At 39.7% G+C, this 25,885-nt stretch overlaps 1 pseudogene; it reads right to left on the bottom strand.

Moving 5' to 3' along the window:
* On the bottom strand, positions 1-24,808 carry LOC122647214 (annotated as a pseudogene).
* Between the last annotated feature and the right edge of the window lie 1,077 nt (positions 24,809-25,885).

Here is a 25,885-nt window from a genome sequence, read left to right as displayed (position 1 = left end):
TCATTCTTGCTCTCTAAGGGTTTCGATTTCCAAAGCTTCTTTTGTAGCATTAATCTTGGCAATCTCCTTTTGCTCCAAGGAACCGGAGCCAATTTACTTACCATCCACGTAAACACTAGCGGTATTCTTGGACTCTTTCCTCCAATGCTTAACATCCACTTGTTTCCCTTACTTATGGCAGAACTCAAACAACATAGTCATCGGCTGTGGTTGTGCAAGGTTTCAAGGGTAAGAATTGGCTTCAAAAGTCTCTTAAAAACCAGCAAGAAGAACAAGGGCAGTTGCCATGGGAAAATGAACAACTGAAAACCATGCCAAGAGGGAAAAAATAACCAAAAGATCGAAGAGGAAGATGAAAAGAAATCAGAAAGGGGAATAAAAACACACATAGATACCTTCCATAGAGCATCGAGGTCATTATTACAGTTGTTGTGATGGTTGATATGATTTGTATTCCTTAATCCAATAAGATTACAAGAGACCTGTACATATAGAGTACGTAGTGACCCAATGATCTTGGGATTCTGTAAAGAGATATACATGTGATATAAGATATACATAGAAGATGAGATATACTCCACATGTGATAACGATGGAAAGTGTATTGTGAGAAGATATGGTTGTATATGGAAACTATGGATACCTAATATAGCGCGTTATTGGAATGGTAACGGCTATATTGGTCAATACACCCCCTCAAGATGAAGACTCTGTGCAGCGGATCTTTAGCTTGTCCCTCATGAATTGGAACCGCGCCTTTGGTAGCGCTTTGGTCAAAACGTCGGCTAGTTGGTCTGTCGTCGAAATGAACTGGACCTGGAGCTGTTTGTGTGCGACCCATTCTCGAACAAAATGAAAGTCGATTTCCATGTGCTTAGTGCGTGCGTGGAACACTGGATTAGCCGACAAATAGGTTGCGCCAATGTTGTCACACCATAGAATTGGCGCGACCTTTTGAGGAAGACCAAGTGCTCCAAATAAAGACTGGAGCCATATTAGCTCGGCCGCAGCATCTGCAAGTGCTTTATATTCTGACCTAGTGGACGACCTGGAAATGGTTTTCTGCTTCTTTGAGTGCCAGGAAACTAGATTAGGGCCCAGAAAAATAGCATAGCCCCCTATGGATCTTCTGTCACTGGTGCTACCAGCCCAGTCTGCATCAGAAAAGGCATGTAGGGTCAATGAGCTGGATCGCTCGAAATAAAGCCCACACGTGGCCGTTCCCTTGAGATACCTCAAAATTCGTTTGGTCAAACTCCAATCCTCTTCTGTTGGGGCATGCATTGTCTAGCATGCCTTGTTGACTGCATAGGCAACATCAGGACGGGTCAATGTAACGTACTGTAGTGCACTGACGATAGAACGATAATGAGAGGGGTTAGCGAACGCTGCACCCTCTGACTGAGTAGGCTTGGAGCTGGTGCCAATCGGTGTCAAGATGGGCTTGCAATCTGACATGCTAGTCCGAAATAATAGATCATTAATATACCTTGTTTGGGTAAGCAGAAGACCATTGCGGTGGGCTATTGCTTCAACACCCAAGAAGAAATGTAGTGGCCCAAGGTCCTTTATCAAAAATTCAGAAGCCAGGCTTGATAGCAATGCCTGCACCTTGGGTCCAGAGTTACCTGTGACCAGAATGTCATCTACATAAATCAGAGCATATATCACATGTCCACCCTGTCGAAATATAAATAGCGATGTATCCGTCTTGGAAGCAGTGAATCCAAGACCCAATGAAAAAGTGGTCAAGCGGTAGAACCAGGCCTGAGGGGCCTGCTTCAGGCCATATAACAATCTGTGTAGGCGACACACATGGTTGGGCTTGGTCTTGTCTTCAAAGCTAGGTGGCTGAACCATGTACACTTCCTCAGTCAATTCACCATGCAAGAAGGCATTCTGTACGTCTAACTGGCGGATGGGCCATCCATTGGAAACCGCATAGGCGATGATAGTTTGTATAGTTGGTTGTTTAACAACTGGGCTAAACATTTCACTGTAGTCAACCCCCTCTTGTTGATGAAAACCCTTGGCAAGCAATCGCGCCTTATAGCGATCCAAGGATCCGTCCACCTTACGCTTCACCCAATACACCCATTTGCACCCTACAAGGTGTTGGAAAACACATTCCTCCATAAACTGATTTTGATGATAACAAACATTAAGATTAATACTAATATTCCAATCTTTAAGCAAGCTTCATAGTCAGACGTTGGAAGCATCAAGCATCCAAGAAAGACTTGACCAACGGAGCTCACAACAGAAGAGTTAAGGAAAAGAAGAAGTTTGAAGATTGAAGAACATCTTTTAAAGGAAGCCAAGAATTATCAAGACAAAGACTCTCCAAGAAGATTCAAGTGCATTAGAACACATTTCCTTACATGTACATATCACATTGCACACATATTGCACTCACATGTAAGAGACCCTAGGAGGAACTCATTCCCATACCCTAGACTCAAGAAACATGGCCATTAAAGTCTTGAACAAAAACCTATGAAATCCCAAGGAAGCTGGACCAAAAATCCCCTTGACAGACAGTCAAAAACAGGACAACTGTCTGTCGGTCGACCTACAGACTCTGTCGGTTGACCAACAGAACATAAAAAATACACACCTATTTCCAGTAGCCTGTCGGTTGCAACCGACAAAATTATAGGTCGACCGACACTTGTAGGTCGACTGACAATCGACCGACAACCCCAAACTTGGCCTTAACGGCTAGTTTTTCAATGGCTAATTTTTTATGGTCGACCGACAACCTTTATAGGTCGATCGACAATCTAAAAATATGACTGTTTTATATCCGTTGGAGAATAAACAAACTCCAACTTTTGGCTTTATAAAACACATCCAAACAAGAAACAAAAAACATCTTTTACTAGACAAAGTGCATAGTATATTTGTGAAAGTACAAAAGTGAAAATTTGTCATTGAGCTAAATAATTCAATTCAAGCTCCTCAAAGAGATCTTACCAAGCTCTTAACTCTCCACTCTCTCCAACTCATGCCATCAAGGAGAATCATCTAGGAGACTCAAGGTATATCACTCTCATTCATATCATTGAGCACCATCACTCAAAGGGTAAAAGTGTCACTACTCTTTGATAGATATTTATACCAAACTTCTATTGTATGTACTTGTTTATGCTTTTGATTTGATAAAGCATTATTGTATTATTCTAGACCGTACTTAGATTAGTACAAGGACCCTCTCATCCTTAAGAGATTGAAAGGATACTCTTATCCTGGAACTAAGATTGTAAGGATCCTCTTATCTTGTTAAAAAGAGTTGTAAAGGTGTCATTTCCCCACTTATTGTATTGAAAGGAAAATACTAGTGAAATTCTCTCAAGGTTGAGAGGAGTAGATGTAGGCTAAGTTAGCCAAACCACTATAAATCTTGTGTCTCATTTACTTTTGCTTTTTATATTTAATATAAGTGTGCAACCAATCGAAAAAGAGGTAAAATCCACTACAGGTAACCTATTCACCCCCCCTCTAAGTTACCCAACAATTGGTATCAGAGCGGGAGCTCAAAACTAAGATCATATTTGTCTTTATATTGTGCTAAAAAGGATCCATGGCATCATCATCATCTACACACCAAATTGAGGGGCTCAACACTTCTAGGCCACTATACTTTGATGGTGAAGGATTTGCCTACTGGAAGTGTATGTTCAAAAATTATGTGTGTGCTCATGATATTGTTGTATGAATTATGATTGAAGAAGGTCCCTTCCAAATCACAAATGAAGTTGGAGGAAAAATTATACCTAAGGAGAAATCCGAATGGACACCATCGGATAAAATATACATACAACAAAACTACAAAGCTATTGCATTCCTACAATGTGCTCTTAGTGAAAAGGAATTCAATAGAACTAGTATGTGTAACACGGCTAAGGAGATGTTTGATACTCTTGTGATTACCTATGAAGGAACATCACAAGTTAAACAACTCAAAATTGACAAGCTTATTCATGAATATGAATTGTTTAAAATGCTTGATGATGAAAGTGTTTCTAACATGTTTACTAGGTTTACTAACATTGTTAATAAGTTGAAAAGCTTAGGAAAGGAATACACCAAAGCGGAGAATGTAAGGAAGATCTTCAGATCACTACCCTCCAATTGGAGACCAATGGTGACCGCCATCAAATAAGCAAAAGATCTAGAGGTCCTACACATGGATGAATTGATGGGTACTCTACAAACCCAGGAAGTTGAACTCCTTCAAGATGATAAAGTCAAAGAAGTAAAAGAACCAAGGAGAAAGTCCTTCGCACTCAAGACCTCTTGTGAATCCAAAGAAGAAGAAAGCGATGAAGAGGATCTAGAGAAAGAAATCTCTCTAATCACAAGGAAGTTCCAAAAATTCCTAAGAAAGAGAGGAGGAAGATTCTACAAAGGACAACCATCAAAAGAAAACAAAGGTAAAACATACTCAAAGGAAAAACCTTTTAATACTAACAAGGACATTGTGTGTTATGAATGTAGAAAGCCCGGACACTTCAAAACCGAGTGCCCCAACCTAAAAGGAAAGGAAAATAGAAAGAAAAAGGCTTGCACCGCCGAGATATCATGGGATTCATGTGATAGTGAAGAAGAAAATAGTGAATCCGATGAAGAGACCGTCAACTTGGCACTAATGGCTCACAACAATGATGATGACGAGGTAAACTCTCCCTATCATAGTTCCTTGTCGGTGTGCAATGATGATTTAGAATATGAAGAACTTCAAGAGGCCTTTGAAGAACTTTATAATGTAAGTCTCCAAGAGGAAGCTTCTAAAAAGGCCTTAGAAAAAAAAAGTAACCAATCTTCTACACAAAATTGATGAGTTGACTTCACATGCACACAACCTAGAAGAAAAAAATAAGAATCTAACCTCCACATTGCACACCTTTACTAAGGGTCAAAAGACCTTAGATACCTTATTAGGAACCCCACAAAAGGGACCTCAAAATAAAGAAGGTCTAGGCTATGATGGTAAAAGACCACATCAACCCAAAGGAAAGGGAAAGATGAAAACTCTAAAATGGAGAAAATCAAACCAAGGCCAATCCTCACATCCCATTGTTTGTGAAAAATATCATTTACCCGGGCATGAAACTTGCATCGGTGCCTATATTGATGGTAAGGTAATATATAAAGAACCGGATACAAAAAGGAAGCATCATGCATTCTACTATACTTCTCAAAAGAGGACCAACAAACCTCAAAGAGAATTTGTGCCCCAAAGGCCACAAAGGCAATATCCCAAGCCTAAGCTATTTCAACCATATAAGCAAAATGCTTCATATATGCCATATACACCCCAAAGACCTCAAAATCACAATAGACCAAACACATACACTAAGCCCCATGATCACCGAAGGGCCTATATCAACAATAAGTCTTACACATCACAAAATTACTATGTTCCATATAGACACTATGAATTTCAAGGGCCAAGAAGAACCCAAAGATCATATGGACATCAAAAACCTACATCTCTCACACCTACAACACAAAATCAAAATTCTAAAAGAGCTTGGATACCTAAGGGTATGATCGATCCTAACCTCAATGGACCCATGAGATTATGGGGACCAACATATAATTGATTGCTTTTATAGGTATGCTTGAAGAGCAAGGAAGCAATTGAATGGTATATTGATAGTGGATGCTCCAAGCATATGACGGCTAACCCCAATCTATTCACCAAGCTAAACAAGTACAATGGAGGAATGGTGACATTTGGGGACAATAGCAAAGGAAAAATCATTGCCATCGGTGAAATCACCATTGGAGGTACAATCATATCCAATGTATGCCTAGTTGACAATTTAAAGTTTAATTTACTTAGTGTGAGTCAACTATGTAATATAGGATATAGTGTCATTTTCAAAACCTCTCATTGCTTAGTGAAAAATTCAAATGATAAGACTATCTTGAAAGGAATTAGGAAAAATAATATCTATATCTGCTTATTGGATGAAACTAATTCTAGTAATACATGTCTTATGTCAAATGATGTTGATCCCTACCTATGGCATAGAAAATTAGGACATGTTAATGTAAAAGTGATTAAGAACATTGCATCTAAGAATTTAGTTAGAAACTTACCTAAACTCAAATTTGAAAAAGACCATGTATGTGATGCTTGTCAAAGAGGAAAACAAACCAAGGTATCTCATAAATCTAAAAATGAAGTGTCTACCACTAGACCCTTAGAACTACTACACTTGGACTTGTTTGGACCTATTACTACACCTAGCCTAGGTGATTCAAGATACACCTTTATAATAGTTGATGATTTCTCTCGCTTCACATGGACTCTATTTTTAAAACATAAAGATGAAGCCTATGATGAATTTGCATCTCTATGTAAGAAAATACAAAATCAAAAGGGATATCTCATAACAACCATTAGAAGTGATCATGGAGGAGAATTTGACAATCTCAACCAATTTGGGAGTTATTGCAATGAACAAGGCATAACCCATAACTTCTCCGCTCCTAGAACACGTCAATCCAATGGGATGATTGAAAGAAAGAATAGATCACTCCAAGAGACCGCTGGAACAATGATAAATGAATACTCTCTTCCAAATTATTTTTTGGCCGAAGCGGTCAATACGGCTTACTAAGTGTTAAATCGTGTATTAATTAGACCTATATTACTCAAAACACCCTATGAACTCTATCATAATAAACTACCTAAAGTTGATTACTTTAAAGTATTTGGGTGTATATGCTATATATTGAATATTAAGGATAACTTAAGAAAATTTGATGCTAAAGTCGATGATGGCATTTTTCTTGGATACTCTTCAAATAGTCGAGCCTATAGAGTCTTCAAAAAGAAAAACTTGATTATTGAAGAATCAATGAATAAAAAATTTAATGAAACTCTTCCTAAAGATAGACACAAGCCATTGGTTGATGATGATGATACATTTGTTGAGATTAGGGAGAGCATAGAAAATTTTTCTCTAAGAGAACCCAAAGACCAACCAAAAGATCTACCCAAAGAGGTTACACCTTGGAAAGACCATCCCTTGGATCATGTCATTGGAGACTTAGACAAAGGAATCCAAACTAGATTTAAAACTCAAGACATTTGCAACAATGTTGCCTTCATATTCAAAATTGAACCTAAACATATAAAAGAAGCATTGGAAGATAGTGATTGGATAGTTGCTATGCAAGAAGAGCTACATCAATTTGAAAGAAACAATGTTTGGGAGCTTGTCCCAAAACCCAAAAATCATTCTATTATCGGAGCCAAATGGGTGTTTAGAAACAAACTTGATGAAGATGGATCAATCATTAGAAACAAAGCTAGATTAGTTGTCAAAGGATATAATCAACAAGAAGGGATAGATTTTGATGAAACCTATGCACCAGTAGCAAGACTGGAATCTATTAGAATGCTACTTGCTTTTGCATGTCATAAAAATTTTAGGCTGTACCAAATGGATGTCAAAAGTGCTTTTTTAAATGGCTTTATCATGGAGGAAGTATATGTTGCACAACCTCCCGGATTTGAGGATACAAAATATCCGGATCATATCTTCAAACTTAACAAAGCTCTCTATGGACTCAAACAAGCTCCTAGAGCTTGGTATGAGAGATTGAGTGAATTCCTAATCCAAAGTGGATTTCAAATGAGTAAGGTTGATACAACTTTGTTTGTGAAACATAAAGGAAAAGACTCTATTATTGTGCAAATATATGTTGATGATATTATATTTGGATCTACTAATGAAAATCTTTGTGTTGAATTTAGCAAATGCATGAGTGATGAATTTGAAATGAGTTTGATGGGTGAACTAAATTTTTTCTTAGGACTTCAAATTAAGCAAACCAAAAATAGAATCTTTATATGTTAAACTAAATACACTAAAGAACTTCTCAAGAAATTTAATTTTGATGGACAAAAGTCATCTAGCACCCCCATGAGTACCTCTCTAAAGTTATCTAAAGATGAGGAAGGCACTCCCATAGACCCTACACGCTATAGAGGCATGATTGGCAGCCTTCTATATCTCACCACTAGTAGGCCAGACATCATGTTTAGCGTGTGTGCTTGTGCTAAATTCCAAGCCAACCCAATGCAATCCCACTTTAGTGCCGTTAAAAGGATCTTTAAATATCTTAAAGGTACTACAAATGTAGGATTATGGTACCCAATGAACCAAAATTTTGATTTAATAAGCTTTTCGGATGCCGACTTTGCAGGGTGCCATCTTGATCGCAAGAGTACAAGTGGCACATGCCACTTCTTAGGATCTTGCTTGGTTTCATGGTTTAGCAAGAAACAAAACTCTGTTGCTCTTTTCACTACTGAAGCCGAGTACATTGCGGCCGGTAGGTGTTGTGCCCAAGTCCTTTGGATGAGGCAAACTCTCATGGACTATGGGATATATTTTGATTCATCTCCAATTAATTGTGACCATACAAGTGCAATCAATTTAAGCAAAAATCCCATTCTCCATTCAAGAGCCAAACATATTGATATTAGGCATCACTTTCTTAGAGACAATTCAAAAAGGGGAAATTGTTCTAAAATACATTGAAACTGAAAAACAACTCGCAGACATCCTCATCAAGCCATTAAGTGAAGAGAGATTCTGCTATATGAGGAGAGAACTCGGGATCTGCAACCCTTTTGAGTAAAGTGAAATCCTCAAAAAGCCCAAAACTCAGGCTGCTAGAGAATTCTGGGCTAAAATCTCATAAAATCCCTATTTTTGACCTGTCGGTCGACCGACAGACTCGTATAGGTCGATCGACATGGGAAAAATTCATTTTTAAACAAGAACCGAGAGGATTCTTTTCATTTCCCTCTTTTTTTGTTCGAGACCTCTCCTCTCCAAAACCCTTTTTCTCTAAACTCCAAGGCAAAACCCTGTAAAATTCCTTGAGATTTCATCAAATCCAAGCCCCAAATCACTCTTCCTACACAATCTACCCACTTCCAACCCAAAAATCTCTATTTCTCTCAAATCTCTAAAGCCCTAAGTTTCAAATGGCTCCAAAGCAAAGCAAGGGCAAGCAACCAAAGAAGAAAGCCAAAGTTGGAGAGAGCTCTGCAGCATATGACAAGTCTCTCTTCATCTCAGAAGAAGCCTCCATTCTCTGGGGAAGATATGAGAAGAGAAAGGTTGACAAGGAAAGAACTGTAAGAGTTTCTCAATTCCTTGACTATGACATTGAAGAATATTTTAAATATTTGGGTTGGAAAAATACCTTAGTTTATGTTGATCCCTGCTATCCTGACCTTGCCAGACACTTTTACTGTAATCTTAGAACCCAAATAGTGAATGATAGGCTTGCCATCACATCCCCAGTAAAGGGTGTTCCCATCATGTTCACTTATGAAGATCTAGGAGAGATCTTGGGAATTCCCACCTTAGGAGATATGAGATATCTTCCTCCCAAAGGGGATGCCAAGACCTTTATGAATGTAAATGAAATTTTTAGTGCCACCATGAAAGACTATGTTGGGTTTGAACCAACTGTTAAAGCTATCCAACTTCATGAACTACCTAGGATGATCAGTTTCATTGTAAGCTACAACATCTTGCCCAAAAGAGGCCATAGAGACCAAGTCAATCCCTTTCAAGCTTACGTTACTTGGTATCTTGTCACTGCCAATCCTATCAATCTTCCATACTTAATTATAAAGACCACGGAACACTGTGCAGTACCTCATTACAGGGGAAACCTTTCATATGACAGACTCATAACTGCCATCCTTAAGTTCCATGAGGTGGATCTCTCTGGGGAATTCATTGACCCCAAGATGCTTGACATTGACTCATCCACCATCAAGAAGATGAAGCTGGTTTTTATTGTGGCTCCTCCTTCACACCAAGCCCGAAGGAAGCAAGCTACCCAACATGTCATAGGTGAAGAAGCAGAGTCACAAGAAGAAGACGACAGTGAGGATGAAGACTATGTTGGTGAACCCTCAGGAGACTATGTCACCAGAGGAGAATTTTCAAGCTTTCGCCAACAACTTGACACCCGCCTGAAGGGCTTTGATGATCACTTTACCTCTCTCCAAAAAGATCAAGAAGAGATTCTTCGCATCCAAAAGGAGAACCAAGTGATCTTGCAGCGTCTCAATCTGCATTTCTTTCCTCCTCCTCCACAGTAGAGATAGTTCACATCACTGACTTTATATTAGAACTCATGATATGTACTTTTGTGGCATACTTTTAAAACATGAAACTTCTATTTTGAATCATGTGATGCTTTTAAAATTAACACTTTATTGGGCTTCATATTATTTGCTCTCTGTTCTTCTAACCATGCAGGAAATCATTTTCTTAGGGGGAGCCACCCTAAGATTGTTTTTGCTTGTTCTTGGTTACTAGCACTGGCTCAGGGAGAGCTACTCATGCTCTACACCTCCTTTTTGCGTTGACAAAAGGGAGAATAGTTATTATGATTCAAATATTCATATTATGTGATAATGCATATATGATATGCATATTTATCTTTATCTTGAATTATGATTCAAATAATCATATGTTGTATGATAATGCATATTCATCTTGAGTTACATGCTTACATGAGTAATGCATATTTTGAATCACATGTTTGTCATCATCAAAAAGGGGGAGATTGTTGAAAAACACATTCCTCCATAAACTGATTTTGATGATAACAAACATTAAGATTAATACTAATATTCCAATCTTTAAGCAAGCTTCATAGTCAGACGTTGGAAGCATCAAGCATCCAGGAAAGACTTGATCAACGGAGCTCACAACAGAAGAGTTAAGGAAAAGAAGAAGTCTGAAGATTGAAGAACATCTTTTAAAGGAAGCCAAGAATTAACAAGACAAAGACTCTCCAAGAAGATTCAAGTGCATTAGAACACATTTCTTTACATGTGCATATCACATTGCACACACATTGCACTCACATGTAAGAGACCCTAGGAGGAACTCATTCCCATACCCTAGACTTAAGAAACATGGTCATTAAAGTGTTGAACAAAAACCTATGAAATCCCAAGGAAGCTGGACCAAAAATCCCCTTGACAGGCAGTCACAAACAGGATAACTGTCTGTCGGTCGACCTACAGACTCTGTCGATCGACCTACAGAACATAAAAAACACACACCTGTTTCCAGTAGCCTATCGGTTGCAACCGACAGAATTATAGGTTGATCGACACTTGTAGGTCGATCCATAGGTCGACCGATAATCGACCACTTGGCCTTAACAGCTAGTTTTTCAACGGTTAGTTTTTTATGGTCGACCGACAATCTTTATAGGTCGACCGACAGTCTAAAAATATGACTATTTTATATCCATTGGAGAACAAACAAACTCCAACTTTTGGCTTTATAAAACACATCCAAACAAGAAACAAAAAACATCTTTTAATAGAAAAAGTGCATAGTACATTTGTGAAAGTACAAAAGTGAAAATTTGTCATTGAGCTAAATTATTCAATTCAAGCTCCTCTAAGAGATCTTACCAAGCTCTTAACTCTCCACTCTCTCCAACTCATGCCATCAAGGAGAATCATCTAGGAGACTAAGGTGCATCACTCTCATTCATATCATTGAGCACCATCACTCAAAGGGTAAAAGTGTCACTACTCTTTGATAGGTATTTATACCAAACTTCTATTGTATTTACTTGTTTATGCTTTTGATTTGATAAAGTATTGTTGTATTAATCTAGACAGTACTTAGATTAGTACAAGGACCCTCTCATCCTTAAGAGATTGAAAGGATACTCTTGTCCTGGAACTAAGATTGTAAGGATCCTCTTATCCTGTTAAAAAGAGTTGTAAATGTGTCATTTTCCCACCTATTGTATTGAAAGGAAAATACTAGTAGAATTCTCTCAAGGTTGAGAGGAGTGGATGTAGGCTAAGTTAGCCGAACCACTATAAATCATGTGTCTCATTTACTTTTGTTTTTTATATTTAATATAAGTGTGCAACCAATCGAAAAAGAGGCAAAATCCACTAGTGGTAACCTATTCAGCCCCCTCTAGGTTACCCAACACAAGGTTCATGAATGGATTGCGAAGCACCAAAGACCTGGTGCCATTGCGTAAAAGTGCATTAAATTCCTCCTCCATCGCTGCCCGAAATTCCTGAAACTTCACAGCTTGAGAAAAGCAAGTGGGGTCAGCAGGGGGATGGGGGGAAGCAGCCAAAGCAGTGGCACCGGTAGGGGGCATGGGTTGGACGGTCTTATAGATCTCAGCAAGTGTACGGGTACGGTGAACAATGGACGAGGGTGACCCAGATGGAGCGGGCAGTGGCTATAGTGGTGAGTGTGATGGTGGTGGTATAGGAGTGGGTGGCGGTGAAGGTAAAGCAAGGGGTTGTGGTGTAGCAGGCTGAGGGCCAATAGGTATAAGGGCCAAGTTCGGCACCGAACTAGGTTGGGCTGCCACGGTTGGGGCACTAGCCCAAGGGCTGACCATTGGAGCAGGACACGGCTCGTTTGAGCTTACACGGCTCTGATACCATGTTGTGATGGTTGATATGATTTTTATTCCTTAATCCAATAAGATTACAAGAGACCTGTATATATAGAGTACATAGTGACCCAATGAACTTGGGATTCTGTAAAGAGATATACATGTGATATAAGATATAAATAGAAGATGAGATATACTCCACATGTGATAACGATGGAAAGTGTATTGTAAGAAGATATGGTTGTATATGGAAACTCTGGATACCCAATATAGCGCGTTACTGGAATGGTAACGACTATATTGGTCAATAACAGTCAACGTAAACAGTTACGGCAACGAACTCAACAATGTTAGCCAAAAATTTAGGTGCTCTAACGGATCCACAATAGGTAACAATGCCATTTTCTTCTTGAATAGCAAGTATGAACTCGCTAACCTGAAATTGAACACAAAATCAAAAGCTTATAAAGTAAAGGGTAGTCCCTACTTGTTACTGTTTGGCTTATTTTGACCCAAAACCTAACCCGAATCCGATTATAGGTCCGGAATCCGAAGTTATAGCCTTGTATGCATTATGGAGTGTTGATTTGGTGTTCGAATGGGTAGATGAAGAAGATGGAACCCATGTGTCAATAAGTCACCTGCCGATAAAACGACGTGTACCTCCCCCGTGTAATTGCATGGTTTACCATCAAATGTACCGTTCATGGTAAGCAACCATAATTACGTATTGGGTATTGCAAGCATTTAAATAATGTTGGGAATGTGTAAGTGCGCAAAAATATCAATGCTCAAGGTGTCCCAACACTTGGACAGCATAAAACAATCCACTGGTTGATGGCACTGGTCGACCTCTCACACAGACCAGTGTTGTTGTCACTGTATTTCTCTGTCTCAGGAGTGCGGGCCTAGTGTCTTGAGTTTGAGATCTTGCCACCGCGTCCTATTACCTTGCGGATATGTTCCCCCAACAATGTTGGTATGTGGGACCCACGTAATTAACCCGCATATCGTCCCACGTACATAGGATCGGATTAAAAATCTGTTTTGGGGCTATTGGGCCTTAGCCAAACAAACCTTTAGGCCCACCACTATATAAGCTTATCTAAAGGAACTAAAACCTATTTGCTACAATTGTTGGGAGGAGAAGAGAAAAGAAGAAGAAAAAGGGAAGGAAGAAAAGGAAGAGAAGAGGAGAAGAAGAAGAAGAAGAAGAAGAAGAAGAAGAAGAAAAAGGAAGAAGAGATGGGATCCTAGAGCTCTACGTTAGGTAAATCATCTCACCCTCTATCTTTTCTCTGTACCTTATTGGATCTTTCTTAAACCCTTACTGAAATCAGATTTATACCTTTCCAATTCTGTTCATATGGATAAACCCATGGTTGGAGTTCATCCATTTGCTGCCAAATTGCTAGGCTGCCTCTAAGCCCTAGTCAATTTCCCTTCTCTAATCTGTTTTCAAACTTAGGATTAGTGTATTTTCTAAAACTAAAACCATGAATTATTTATTCATTATTTCTTGGTTAAATTAAATCCTAAATTGGGATGTTTGGAAACCAATTCCCTTCATGCATGTTCGATCCATGATCAATAGTCTAACCCAAATTTTATTTTGATCTGAATTGCTAACCAATTCCCAAATCTTATACTAAATTAACCCATTTGAAAGCTTGATTCTACCATGCATGGTTACATCCCTGAATTTGGAACCAAAACCCTTTGTATGCACCCAATCCCAACACCAATTCTTCCAATTACCCATTTCCCCAACTCAATTTGAGCCATAGGAACTCAATTTTATATGTATAAATCATCTCTGGAACCAAATGGTGGAAACCAACCCAAAAGCCCCACCAAAAAGCCCTATTTCTTTTATGAAATTCGTATTCCGCCACACACTAGTTTGTGTCAGTGGTTGACCTCTCACACAGACCAGTGCTGCTGTCAAGTATGTGCTTGACTCCAAACTTGTTTCTAACTTAATCCTAACCTACCCTAGGACTCTAGTAACATTAGGACACCTCATAACTCATATGTTTGTTTGGTTAATGAGAGGACATAACTCTTGGGTTATCAAACCTACCGGCAACCGACTCGAGAACCAATCCGGCTTCGTAAACTCAATCATAACAAAGTAAGTGGGGGATAGACTTGAATTAATTTGGGAATGTTTGTTAGGAATCATGCATATGAATGAATGTTGTTATTATTTGGAAATGATCTATTGGTTAATGGTTATGGCTTATGGATATGGAACTGTGGATTTAAGTTGGTGCGATGTGGAATGGTTTGAAATGTGAATCTTTGTGATAGAATAGACGTCGTATCTGGCTTGGAAATGAGTGATATGGTGAGTCGTAGTATGGGATGTGGGAACATTATACACCTCATACTATGCCATTTGCATAAGGCTAGAAATGTCACTTCTTGGTGCTACAACCCTTACCAATAGGGGTATAGGTGTTGGGTGATCATAGCTCCCTGTCGTTTGAGGAGTGAGTCGTAATCCGGGATGGGATCCAGGCAATGATTATCGGCGCCTACCCATGAGGAAGTTAAAAATTAAATAAATAAAAATACTACGACTGGTGTGGGCTCCCTACAACAATTGAGGTTACGTCTTGGGGTAGTGTGAAGGAATCGAGAATGTTTCCCAAGTTATTGGCGTAGCACAGACTTAAAGACTTAGGCATTGTCTACTAGGTGGAATTAAGATTAAAATTGAATCCATGCATATAGGATTTTTGCTTTGTGTGTGTATGTGCTTATATGTGGTCTATCCTTTACTTGCTGGGCTCAGTGGAGCTCACCCCTGCGGAATATTTTCTTTTAGATAATCTTGCAGGTGGATGTAATGATGGCGGAGAAGATTACTAGGAGAACAGGGACTGATGACATGGTGTTAGTATTTTGTTTTCTTTTGTTTGACACTATCTTTTTGGTGGAGGAGTTTCCACTGTAAATATTTGGAATAGTTGTTCTTTAGCCGATGGTTGTGAACCTTGGGCTATCGACTGTTTGGGAATTTAATATAAATAATATACAAAAACTTATAGACTTTTACTTTTCATGCACTCTGATCAGTGTAACACTTGTCATCTCGATATTGGGTTATGCTTATGACGTGTATTTACTGCTTTTGGATCCTGGAGGTCTTCGAATACTTCGGGTATTCAGGTCACTAATCGAATCCTCCTAGGGGGTGGGTTGCAGGCGTGACAAAATGGTATCAGAACGTGATGCTCTTTTTACACTCTCAAGAGATGGAAGCGAAAGTAACAAGGTTTAGAGCCGAAGAAATAAAAAATTTTAAACAACATAAATATAAATGGTGGTAGAAGAACACCATAGGAGACTAGCTAGGTGCAAAAAAAAAAAAATACAACTGATGAAAGGAATAGAACACAAAACATAGTTGGAAAGCACTAGAAAATTCTAAAGTCTAGGTCTACTCCTGAGGCAGGTCCTGTGCTGATGGTGATGGATGCGAATCAAGCTTGAAGTGAGCATCCCAGAAATCAAACCTCTGCTCAAGCCTGCCCACCCTACTACTTAGAGAAACTACATCCCCTCTTATGCTTGTAAAGCCCTGATCCATCCAGATAGATATATCGACGAGCCTAGTACCCAAGCTGTCAAGACAGGCCATCACGTCCCCCTAACCAAAAGCTCCAGCCGGTGGTAATGATCCCTCTGATGATGAGGCCCCAACATGACCTCGAGTAGTACCACCCTGATGTGGTCCTCCTTCCTCATCGCTACCGGCCTTCTCAAATAATTGCATCCTTTTGAGGGTAGCATAGTTGATTGGCTCTGTTCCCTCTCCACCTGTCGCCTCACCAATAAAATCAACCCTAAAATGCTGGAAAACTTGAGATAAAAGTCTTCCATATGGTAAGTTACCATTCTATGGATTCTTCGCAAATACATCATCGTCTTCATGATGAGGTATGGCAAACAAATCTGTGGACCACCCACACCCGCTTTATACAGACAATAAGTAACATAGGCTCTCGCTATAGCAACCCCACTTCTGTTGCCGCCCTTTGGAGAGATGTTGTATTGGACTATTCGACTTAAAATCCTAGCTAACGGTTTGTATTCCACCTCAGATTTTGGATTCTGATTTCCACATGTGAGAGTCTCATAAACCTCTCAACGTGTCGCCAAGGGTATAACATCTGAAGAGTCCATCCTTGGCTTATAATAAAAATTTCCTCCATGTGGGACAACTCCCAAGATAGCTGATAGTCGGTACATTGTGAGGATTATGTTGACCCCCTTCATCCAACTCTTTAAACGATAACCTGGATTTACATCATCATTCTAGACAAACAGATTGCAGCAAAAATGTCGAACCAAATTAGGTAACACAGTAACTCCAATGTTAACATGGATGCCCTACCCGAGGCATAGTGTAGGCGGTGCTATGGTCTATGGGATCATGGTGATTCACCTTGGGAAATAAATAATAATATAAGTTTCGAGTTCCCAACTCTTGGGATCTCCAGGGTTGTCCCTAGGGAACCCTAGGACTGCCCTAGGGCACCTTAATCTGACTTGGGCATCCTATTTTCAATTTTTAGGGTTTTCCATGGTCGTCCATGGTGCCCTAATGGAACCCTGTTAGGGTTTGATATGACAAACCAATGCCCAATCCATCTCTTTCATGTCCCATAAATATTGGGATCCATGTCATAGAGAAAAGTCATCTCTATTCCATCCCATGGATAGAGGGATCCATCCCATACCCGAATGCACAACGAAAAACAATCGATTCGGGTTACTTTCACATCCCATGAATAATCATAAAATTAAATCAACAAGAATTAACATAAATCTGCTAACCTGATGAGCCTCAAGTGTTTCTCCTTCAATAGACAATAGTTCTTCCTCCGATGAGCACTCTAAGTAAACAGATTTGAACCTCCAATGGTGCAGCCAAGGTTCTTCAAGCCAATCCTAGATCCACTTCAGTCCCTTAGTCTCAAATCTGGGTTTCCAAAACCCTAACTCTCAAAAGTCTAGAGAGCTAGAAGAAGGGAAGAGAAGAGATCACAAGAGAGAGAGGGGAAGAGGCAAAATCGTCCAAAGGGGGGGAGCAGCCAAAAATGTGGAGCACTGCCCCCCTTCAGCGTTTTTGGGTGTTTTATAATGCTAGGGTTTCTAAAACCTTAGAAGGGAAAAATCCCAGTGAGAGTCTGACTCTCTCTCTCTCCTTGTTGGCTTTCCTATTTAAACTCAAAGTGCTTCTAATTGGCGAAGAAGCAGAATCTAATAGGGAATGATATAATTAATTAATTATTTTAATTTATGGATAATTATAATTAGCACTATATCCATTAATTAAATAAATAACCAATTATTTTTAGAAAATTCCAAATAACTCCCTACATGATAATTTATTATCATGTACAACCCCCACTAATCAACACCATCATTTTGGAATCTAGGGCATGTACACTTGTACTGCCAAACCCCATTCCATAGTACATGTCCACACAAGAGTGTCTGTGTATCTAATCGCGTCCCAAAAAACTCGATAAAACACTTTAATCAAATAACTATATAATCTATTATTTTATGTAAAATAGGTTTTGTAAAAATCATTTCCAAAATGGCACTGGATCCAGATTTCGATCCTACCATACACAGACAACCTCAATCTTGGTATTCCCTAATCGGGCAGTGGTGACCATGTTGAGTAACTCCTTCACTTACAAAATGTTCGTGCATTCCCAGAACACCGGCTTTGACTCACTTGAGTCTCAGTTATTGACGAACCAAAGAATGCGGTCACATTTTATAGTGATAGGGTTACCTCAGGTACAGGATCTCGGTGACATATGCCTATCCCTTCCTACATGTGGCAGTAATACATGAGGGAATCGACAAAATAGATTCTTTGTCAATACACACATCAATCATATGAGTACTCGCATTTGTACCCTGACATCATATGTCTAGGCATACCCAATGCGATGACCATATGATAAGGGTGCCCAGCCCAAACCCTAGTCGTGACTACCATTTTAAGTAATACTTACGGACACATAATGCTCAAAAAGTTTATATCGCATGTGATAATATTAAACCAAAATGTATAAAGGTTCAATATAAAATAAAACCAGATTGAATCAGACTGAACCGGGTTTGATGGACACATAAATCCAACACATTGAACCTCTCATATACCTTATACTTTGTGAGGTCCTCTACGTTGATCTCCTTCCCACTTCCCACCTTCTTTGCCCAGAAAGCATTCCCCCCCCTTGCGAATTCAGGTAAGTCGAGAACTAAACCTCATCAAAATCACCCTCCTCTTCTTCCTTCAAAGGAATATGGTAAGATTCATTCCCAGACAATGGAGATGGTAGAGATGGCAATGGCTCACGACGCGAGTGTACTAGCCAAGGTCTTTCTTGAAGCACCACCGGCAAGGAAACAATAAGAGATGAAAAGAGTTAGAAGTTTTATAAACAAAAAAATATATATACTGCTATGACGACATTCATGAGCTGAACAATATTTCGAAATGATAACCAACAAATCATAGATATCTACAGACCCAACTGTACCATAATCGAACCTTGACAGTCGGGGACTCTTGTATAACTGAAAAGGAGAATAGAATACCTCTAGACTCAAACAACCCATATCAAAATCTTATTCCATTCATGGTCGGACCAAATCCAATGTTTAAGTTAGGACACACGAATACACATTTCTGCTTAATCCTGCCTCATAATCCTTCTATCTAAACATTTTGACTGTAAATTTCAGATCTTAAATCATACTTTTGTGAAGCATGTATCCTTGATTGATTCCATTCTAATATTTAGAGAGTACAAATGTTGTCATATGAGATATATCGAATCTTCTTACTACATCCAAGTAAGTATATATTCCCAAATTTCTTTTAAGAAACAATCATGGTTCGAACTCGATCCAACAGAGAAGTTCCTCATGGAGCATGTCCTCCGATTATTCCTCCAATCCACCCTCTCAATGAACCTATTGCTCAAAACATAGAAAATTTTTCCTCCTCTACAAGTGTACCTGAGGTTCCTCCTACACCAGTACCTGAGGCACCTCCAATTCATGCACCTGCACCTCCCCTTGTTATGACCACTAGTGAGGTAGCTACCATCGTGGCCAATACGATGCAGTCCATGCAACAGGAACAATGGACCTTCATGAAAACTATGTGTGCCCAATTCCAAATAGTTATGAAAATAAGGAAATAATCGAGACACCTAATCCTACCATGCTTACAACACCCACAGCTCCACCAGTGTGTACAGCTCAAGATGCTATTGCACTTATGGGAGACATGATGAAAGATTTCCAACAACAAGGACTATTCATGAGCAATACAATTGTTGTGATGCGACAACAACAACAAGACTTTATAATTTGCATGAATTCACAATTTTAAGTTGCGCATAGGGCGTATGCCATATTAGGGATTTCACCTGTATATGGCACACCGCCTGTGCCTGATAAATCTGTGGAAGAAGGATAGGGAGTTGAGGGCGTAACACGACAAGGGCCTAAGAACAGACCTATTACCTCACGAGAGTTTGGAACACCTAATAAGGCTCCCAGAGGACCCTATTCTGATTCGACTCCAGCATGCTCTGACGGGAAGGATGAAAACCAACCTAGCCAATCAGCAAAGTTCATAGCTATATCACGGCCATCTAGTGCAAACATTCATTGTTTCATCTATGATCAATTTGGGCATATAGGCAGAGCTTGCTCATATCGTGGAGCCAAGTACATGCCGCAGGTACATGACACCCATCCTGAGCAGCCACAACAGGAAAGTAGGCCGGAAATGGGTCAAGCTTATCAACTCATCCACTCTATTTTAAGACAACCTTCACAGTACTACTACCCTGCAGCAAGACAAGTTTCATCACTTATTCAGCCTCCTTACCCAGCATCAGGCCAAGCAGGTCAGACTTCTTCTTAATCTATATGTCCTACACTTGCCTATCCGCCCGTTGGACCTAGCCACTGCTATACGTGCAAACTTCCCAGACACATGTCTAGAGATTGTCCTCATCGCAGATTTCATGTACCACGGAGAGTTCCACCTATTGCTCAACCTTTCCAGCCCTAAAACAATAGAGTTCAAGAGCAAGAATGTACCTTGACCACATTGAAAGCCAAGGCACATCCGGGTGTGATGACAGGTACTTTATCCATATCATCCTCACCTAATCGAGCATTAATTAATTTTAGTACATCACACTCTTTCATTTTCACTGTTTTGTAATAAGATGAATGTGCCTTAGAAGAAATTGGAACACAAATTAGTGGTCAGCACTCCTGTTGGATATGTTGTGAATCTAAATGAAGTGTATGAACCTTATCCATTAGGAAATCTTAGATTTGTATCTAGATTTTGGAAGGACCGTGAGAGACTGTAGACGTGTTATAAAGTCTCGATAAGGATATATGCCTGCGAACCCAATGGATAGAACATTACTGGCTGGATTCAAACAAGAATGACATATACCAAGTAGTTGGTAGTAAATAACAAAACCTAAAAATTTAGGAATGGGTTTTAGTGTAACCAAGAACAGACGATAACAGAAAAGAACTGGAACTGAAGGATTTTTAACAAAACCTTGCTCAACAATAGGTATGAATGGAGCAATGGGTCATCGAATGTCCCCTCTATTATTGGGAGTGAACAATAGGGATTCCATCAATATTCCAATTCATTCTAAAGTTGAGTTAGGCGTTAGATAACTAGAAGTGAAAGCCTCATAGGAAAAGTCTTGTAAACAAGGTTGTATAGACTTATACCATATAATCTAAAGCTATAAGAAGCATAGAGTAGTGGGTGAAATACGCGGGGATAGTTTGATCAGTTGATTTCTTGAAACATATGCTTGGGATTCTATTTCCCTTTGGGTCCTTATGTTAAGCAGAGCCTTAGATCAACCAAACCCAGGTGTGATTTTGATCACTTGTTGAGGGATGGATATTTGAAAAATTAAACCTTGGTAGCTCATTCAAAACAAAAGAGCCATGCCGATACGAGACAAAAAAAAGATACTGTGAAGTAAACACCCCGATCAAGGAACATCTGAGTGACGAAAAAGTGAAAAGCGATCAAGGTAGCCTCATCTATATGGATCCCCATACACGCCAAATTTCGAGGATAAAATTTTTGTAAGGAGGGGAGAATGTTACAGCTTGGTTTATTTTGACCCGAATCCAATTATAGGTCTGGAACCTGAAATTATAGCCTTGTATGCATTATGGAGTGTTGATTTGGTGTTTAAACGGGTAGATGAGGAAGACGGAACCCTTGTGTAAATACGTCACCTGCCGATAAAATGACACGTACCTCCCCCGTGCAATTGCATGGTTTACCATCAAATGTACCGTTCATGGTAAGCAACCATAATTATGTATTGGATATTTCAGGCATTTAAATAATGTTGGGAATGAGTAAACACGCGAAAACATCAATGCTCGGGGTGTCCCGACACCTGGACAGCATAAAACGATCCATTGGTCGATGGCACTGATCGACCTCTCACATAGACCAGTGCTGCTGTCACTACATTTCTCTGTCTTGGGAGTGCGGGCCCGGTGTCTTGAGTTGGAGATCTTGCCACCGCGTCCCAAATACCTGGTGGATATGTTCCCCCAACAATGTTGGTATGTGGGACCCACGTAATTGACCCGCGTATCATCTCACGTACATAGGATCGGATTAAAAATCTATTTTGGGGCTATTGGGCCTTAGCCAAACAAACCTTTAGGCCCACCACTAAATAAGCTTATCTAAAGGAACTAAAACCTATTTGCTACTATTACAATCGTTGGGAGGAGAAGAGAAAAGAAGAAGAAAAAGAGATGGAAGAAAAGGAAGAGAAGAGGAGAGGAAGAAGAGATGGGATCCTAGAGCTCTACGTTAGGTAAATCATCTCACCCTCTATCTTTTCTCTGTATCTTATTGGATCTTTCTTAAACCCTTGCTAAAATCAGATTTATACCTTCCCAATTCTGTTCAAATGGATATACCCATGGTTGGAGTTCATCCATTTGCTTCCATATTGCTAGGCTGCCTCTAAGCCCTAGTCAATTTCCCTTCTCTAATCTATTTTCAGACTTGGGGCTAGTGTATTTTCTAAAATTAAAACCATGAATTATTCATTCATTATGTCTTGGTTAAATTAAATCCTAAATTGGGATGTTTGGAAACCAATTCCCTTCATGCATGTTAGATCCATGATCAATAGTCTAACCCAAATTCTGTTTTGATCTACATTGCTAACCAATTCCCAAATCTTATAATAAATTAACCCATTTGAAAGCTTGATTCTGCCATGCATGGTTACATCCATGAATTTGGAACCAAAACCCTTTATATGCACCCAATCCCAACACCAATTCTTCCAATTACTCATTTCCCCAACTCAATTAGAGCCATAGGAACTCAATTTTATATGTAAAAATCATCTCTAGAACCAAATGGGGTGGAAACCAACCCAAAAGCCCCTCTAAAACCTTGTTTTTTTTTTTTTAATTCATATTCTTCTACACACTGGTTTGTGACAGTGGTTGACATCACACACAGATCAATACTGCTATCAACTATGTTCTTGACTCCAACTTGTTTCTAACTTAACCCTAACCTACCCTAGGACCCCAGTAACATTTGGACACCTCATAACTCATATGTTTGGTGGATTAATGATAGGACATAATTCTTGGGTCATCGAACCTACCGGCTGTCGACTCGAAAACCAATCCGACTTTGCAAACTCAACCATAATAAGGTAAGTGGGGGGGGGATAGACTTGAATTAATTTGGGGATGTTTATTTCATTTAGATTGTTTATTAGGAATCATGCATATGAATGAATGTTGTTCTTATTGGAAATGATCTATTGGTTGATGGTTATGGCTTATGGATATGAAACTGTGGATTTATGCTGGTGCGATGTGGAATGGTTTGAAATGTGTATCTTTGTGATAGAATAGATGTCATATCCGACTTGGAATTGAGTGGTATGGTGAGCCATAGTATGGGATACGAGAACACTGCACACCTCATACTATGCCATTTAGTCTGCATAAGGCTAGGAATGTCATTCCCTGGTGCTATAACCCTTACCAACAGGGGTATAGGTGTTGGATGATCATAGCTCTGTGTCGTTTGAGGTGTGAGTTGTAATCCGAGATGGGGTCTAGGATATGATTATCTGGGCCTACCCACGGAGAGGTAAAAAAATAAATAAACAAAATACTACGATCGGTGTGGGCTCCCTACAACAATTGAGGTTACGTCTCAGGAAAGTATGAAGGAACCGAGAATGTTTTTCGAGTTGTTGGTGTAGCACAAACTTAGAGACTTAGGCATTGTTTGCTAGGTGGAATTAAGATTAAAATTGAATCCATGTAGATAAGATTTTTTCTTTGTGTGTACAGGTGCTTGTGTGTGGTCTATCCTTTACTTGCTGGGCTCGGTGGAGCTCACCCCTGTGGAATATTTTCTTTTAGATGATCTTGCAGATGGCAGAGAGGATTACTTGGAAAACAGGGACTGATGACCTGGTGTTATCTTTTTGTTTTCTTTTGTTTGACACTATCTTTTTGGTGGAGGAGTTTCCACTGTAAATATTTGGAATAGTTATTTTTTGGCCAATTGATGGTTGTGAACCTTGGGCTATCGGCTGTTTGGGACTTTAATGTAAATAATGTACATAAATTTATAGACTTTTACTTTCTGTCCACTCCGATCAATGTAACACTTGTTATCTTGATATTGGGTTATGCTTGTGATGTGTATTTACTGCATCTGGATCCTGGAGGTCTTTGAATACTTTGGGTATTCGGGTCACTAATTGAATCCTCCCAAGGGGGTGGGTTGCAGACGTGACACTATTGTTCCAAGCAAAGGAACAAGGAATGAAAGAGAAAAATGAAAACTTTTTGACATAAAGCATGGATGATGAGGATGAGAACGATGTAGAGCAAAAGCTAGCTTTAGGTTGGGGTACCAACCTTAGCATCAAGAGAAGTGGCATTATGATGGTTGTAGTGGTAAAGCTTGTAGTAGACGGGGACACATGCGAGCTTCTCGGTGCTGATGTTGGCAACACGAAAGAGAGAGATGATCGGGGTCAAGGTCTGGGTAGGTTCGGAAGACGTACTCGGCTAGAACGAGGCCAAGAGTGGCGCTACCCACGAACTCGAGGCGCTAGTAGGAACGGGAGTCAGTGTAGGAGGAATGGGTTAAGGCACCTTGAAGGAGGGTCTTGTCCTTGAAGCAGTAGCAGAGGAGTTCTTCCACGACCGCCACTATCGCTCTCATGTTCATGTCCATTGCTTCCATTCTTATGGACGTTGAGCTAATAAAAAAGCGCTTAAAAAGGACATTTATGCGGAGGAAAGGGTAAATTTGTTTGTAACTAGGCCAGTTGTTACCAGACTTATTTGCCCCTCCTACATTACTTGCAAACTTTTAAGTTAAGGGTTTTTTTTTTTTGTAATTTACTCCGCCCTCTCCCTCTCCCTCTCCCTTTCTTCTCTATTTCGAACTCCCTCTCCCTCCACTGCCCCTCTCCTCCGCGCCTTCTTCTCCATCTTTACATTCACATGCACCTCTATCAGTAGCTTCAATGAGTCATGGTCTCTGAGCGATTCTACACCAGAGGCTCCCTTAGCTACATCTCTGAACCCACCTCTTCCCCTTGTAAACTTGCAGTAGGAACAACCTCTAGTTCTTCTCCATCTCATTTGGCAAAAATAATTGCTACATCATCAACAATCCTAATGGCCATCACTATATCTGTACATTTACCATGATGAAGACTTCGTAGAAATATTCATGAATGAGTATTATTGTGCAAGAATTTCTGCCAGAGAAATTCCTTGCTGCAAGCACAGTTCTTTAGCTAGTGAAGAAAATTGAAAAAAATTGAGAACAACAGAGAGAAGACAGAGTAAAAACACTGGAGAAAAATATTCTCTTTATTGATTATTGAATATAACCTAATCATGAGTGTCCTTACATGAGGGGTTTGCCCTAAATTTATATAGATGGGTTGGAACTAAAATACCCCATTCTTCATTAGTAGTGGTCTTCCTTAGCAGTACAATTTTTCGGTACTCTCATTTTTTATGTGGTCTTCCCTTCAATTCCGGAATTCTCGGTCCACGTTAGATTTTCCAAGGGTGGTTCCATAACCGCCATAGTGGGGGTTAGTTTCATAACCGTCAAGCACGTGGAATTTTCCAAGCATGCGCCCAAGTTGTATTTCTTTGTGAGTCCACATGTACGGTCATGATTTGAAGTAGAAATTATGGTGTATCATTTGCCCCCTACTCCCTTCACCTTGGTTGAGGCATCTCGGTCGAGGTGTAGGGAGTAATTTATCATTGTGGGACCTTGACTATGTTG

This window comes from Telopea speciosissima, unplaced genomic scaffold, assembly GCF_018873765.1.
Source record: "Telopea speciosissima isolate NSW1024214 ecotype Mountain lineage unplaced genomic scaffold, Tspe_v1 Tspe_v1.0014, whole genome shotgun sequence".
NCBI classification, from domain to species: Eukaryota; Viridiplantae; Streptophyta; class Magnoliopsida; order Proteales; family Proteaceae; genus Telopea; species Telopea speciosissima.
Note: the sequence above shows the minus strand (reverse complement) of the source record. Positions and strands in the feature narration are given on the sequence as shown.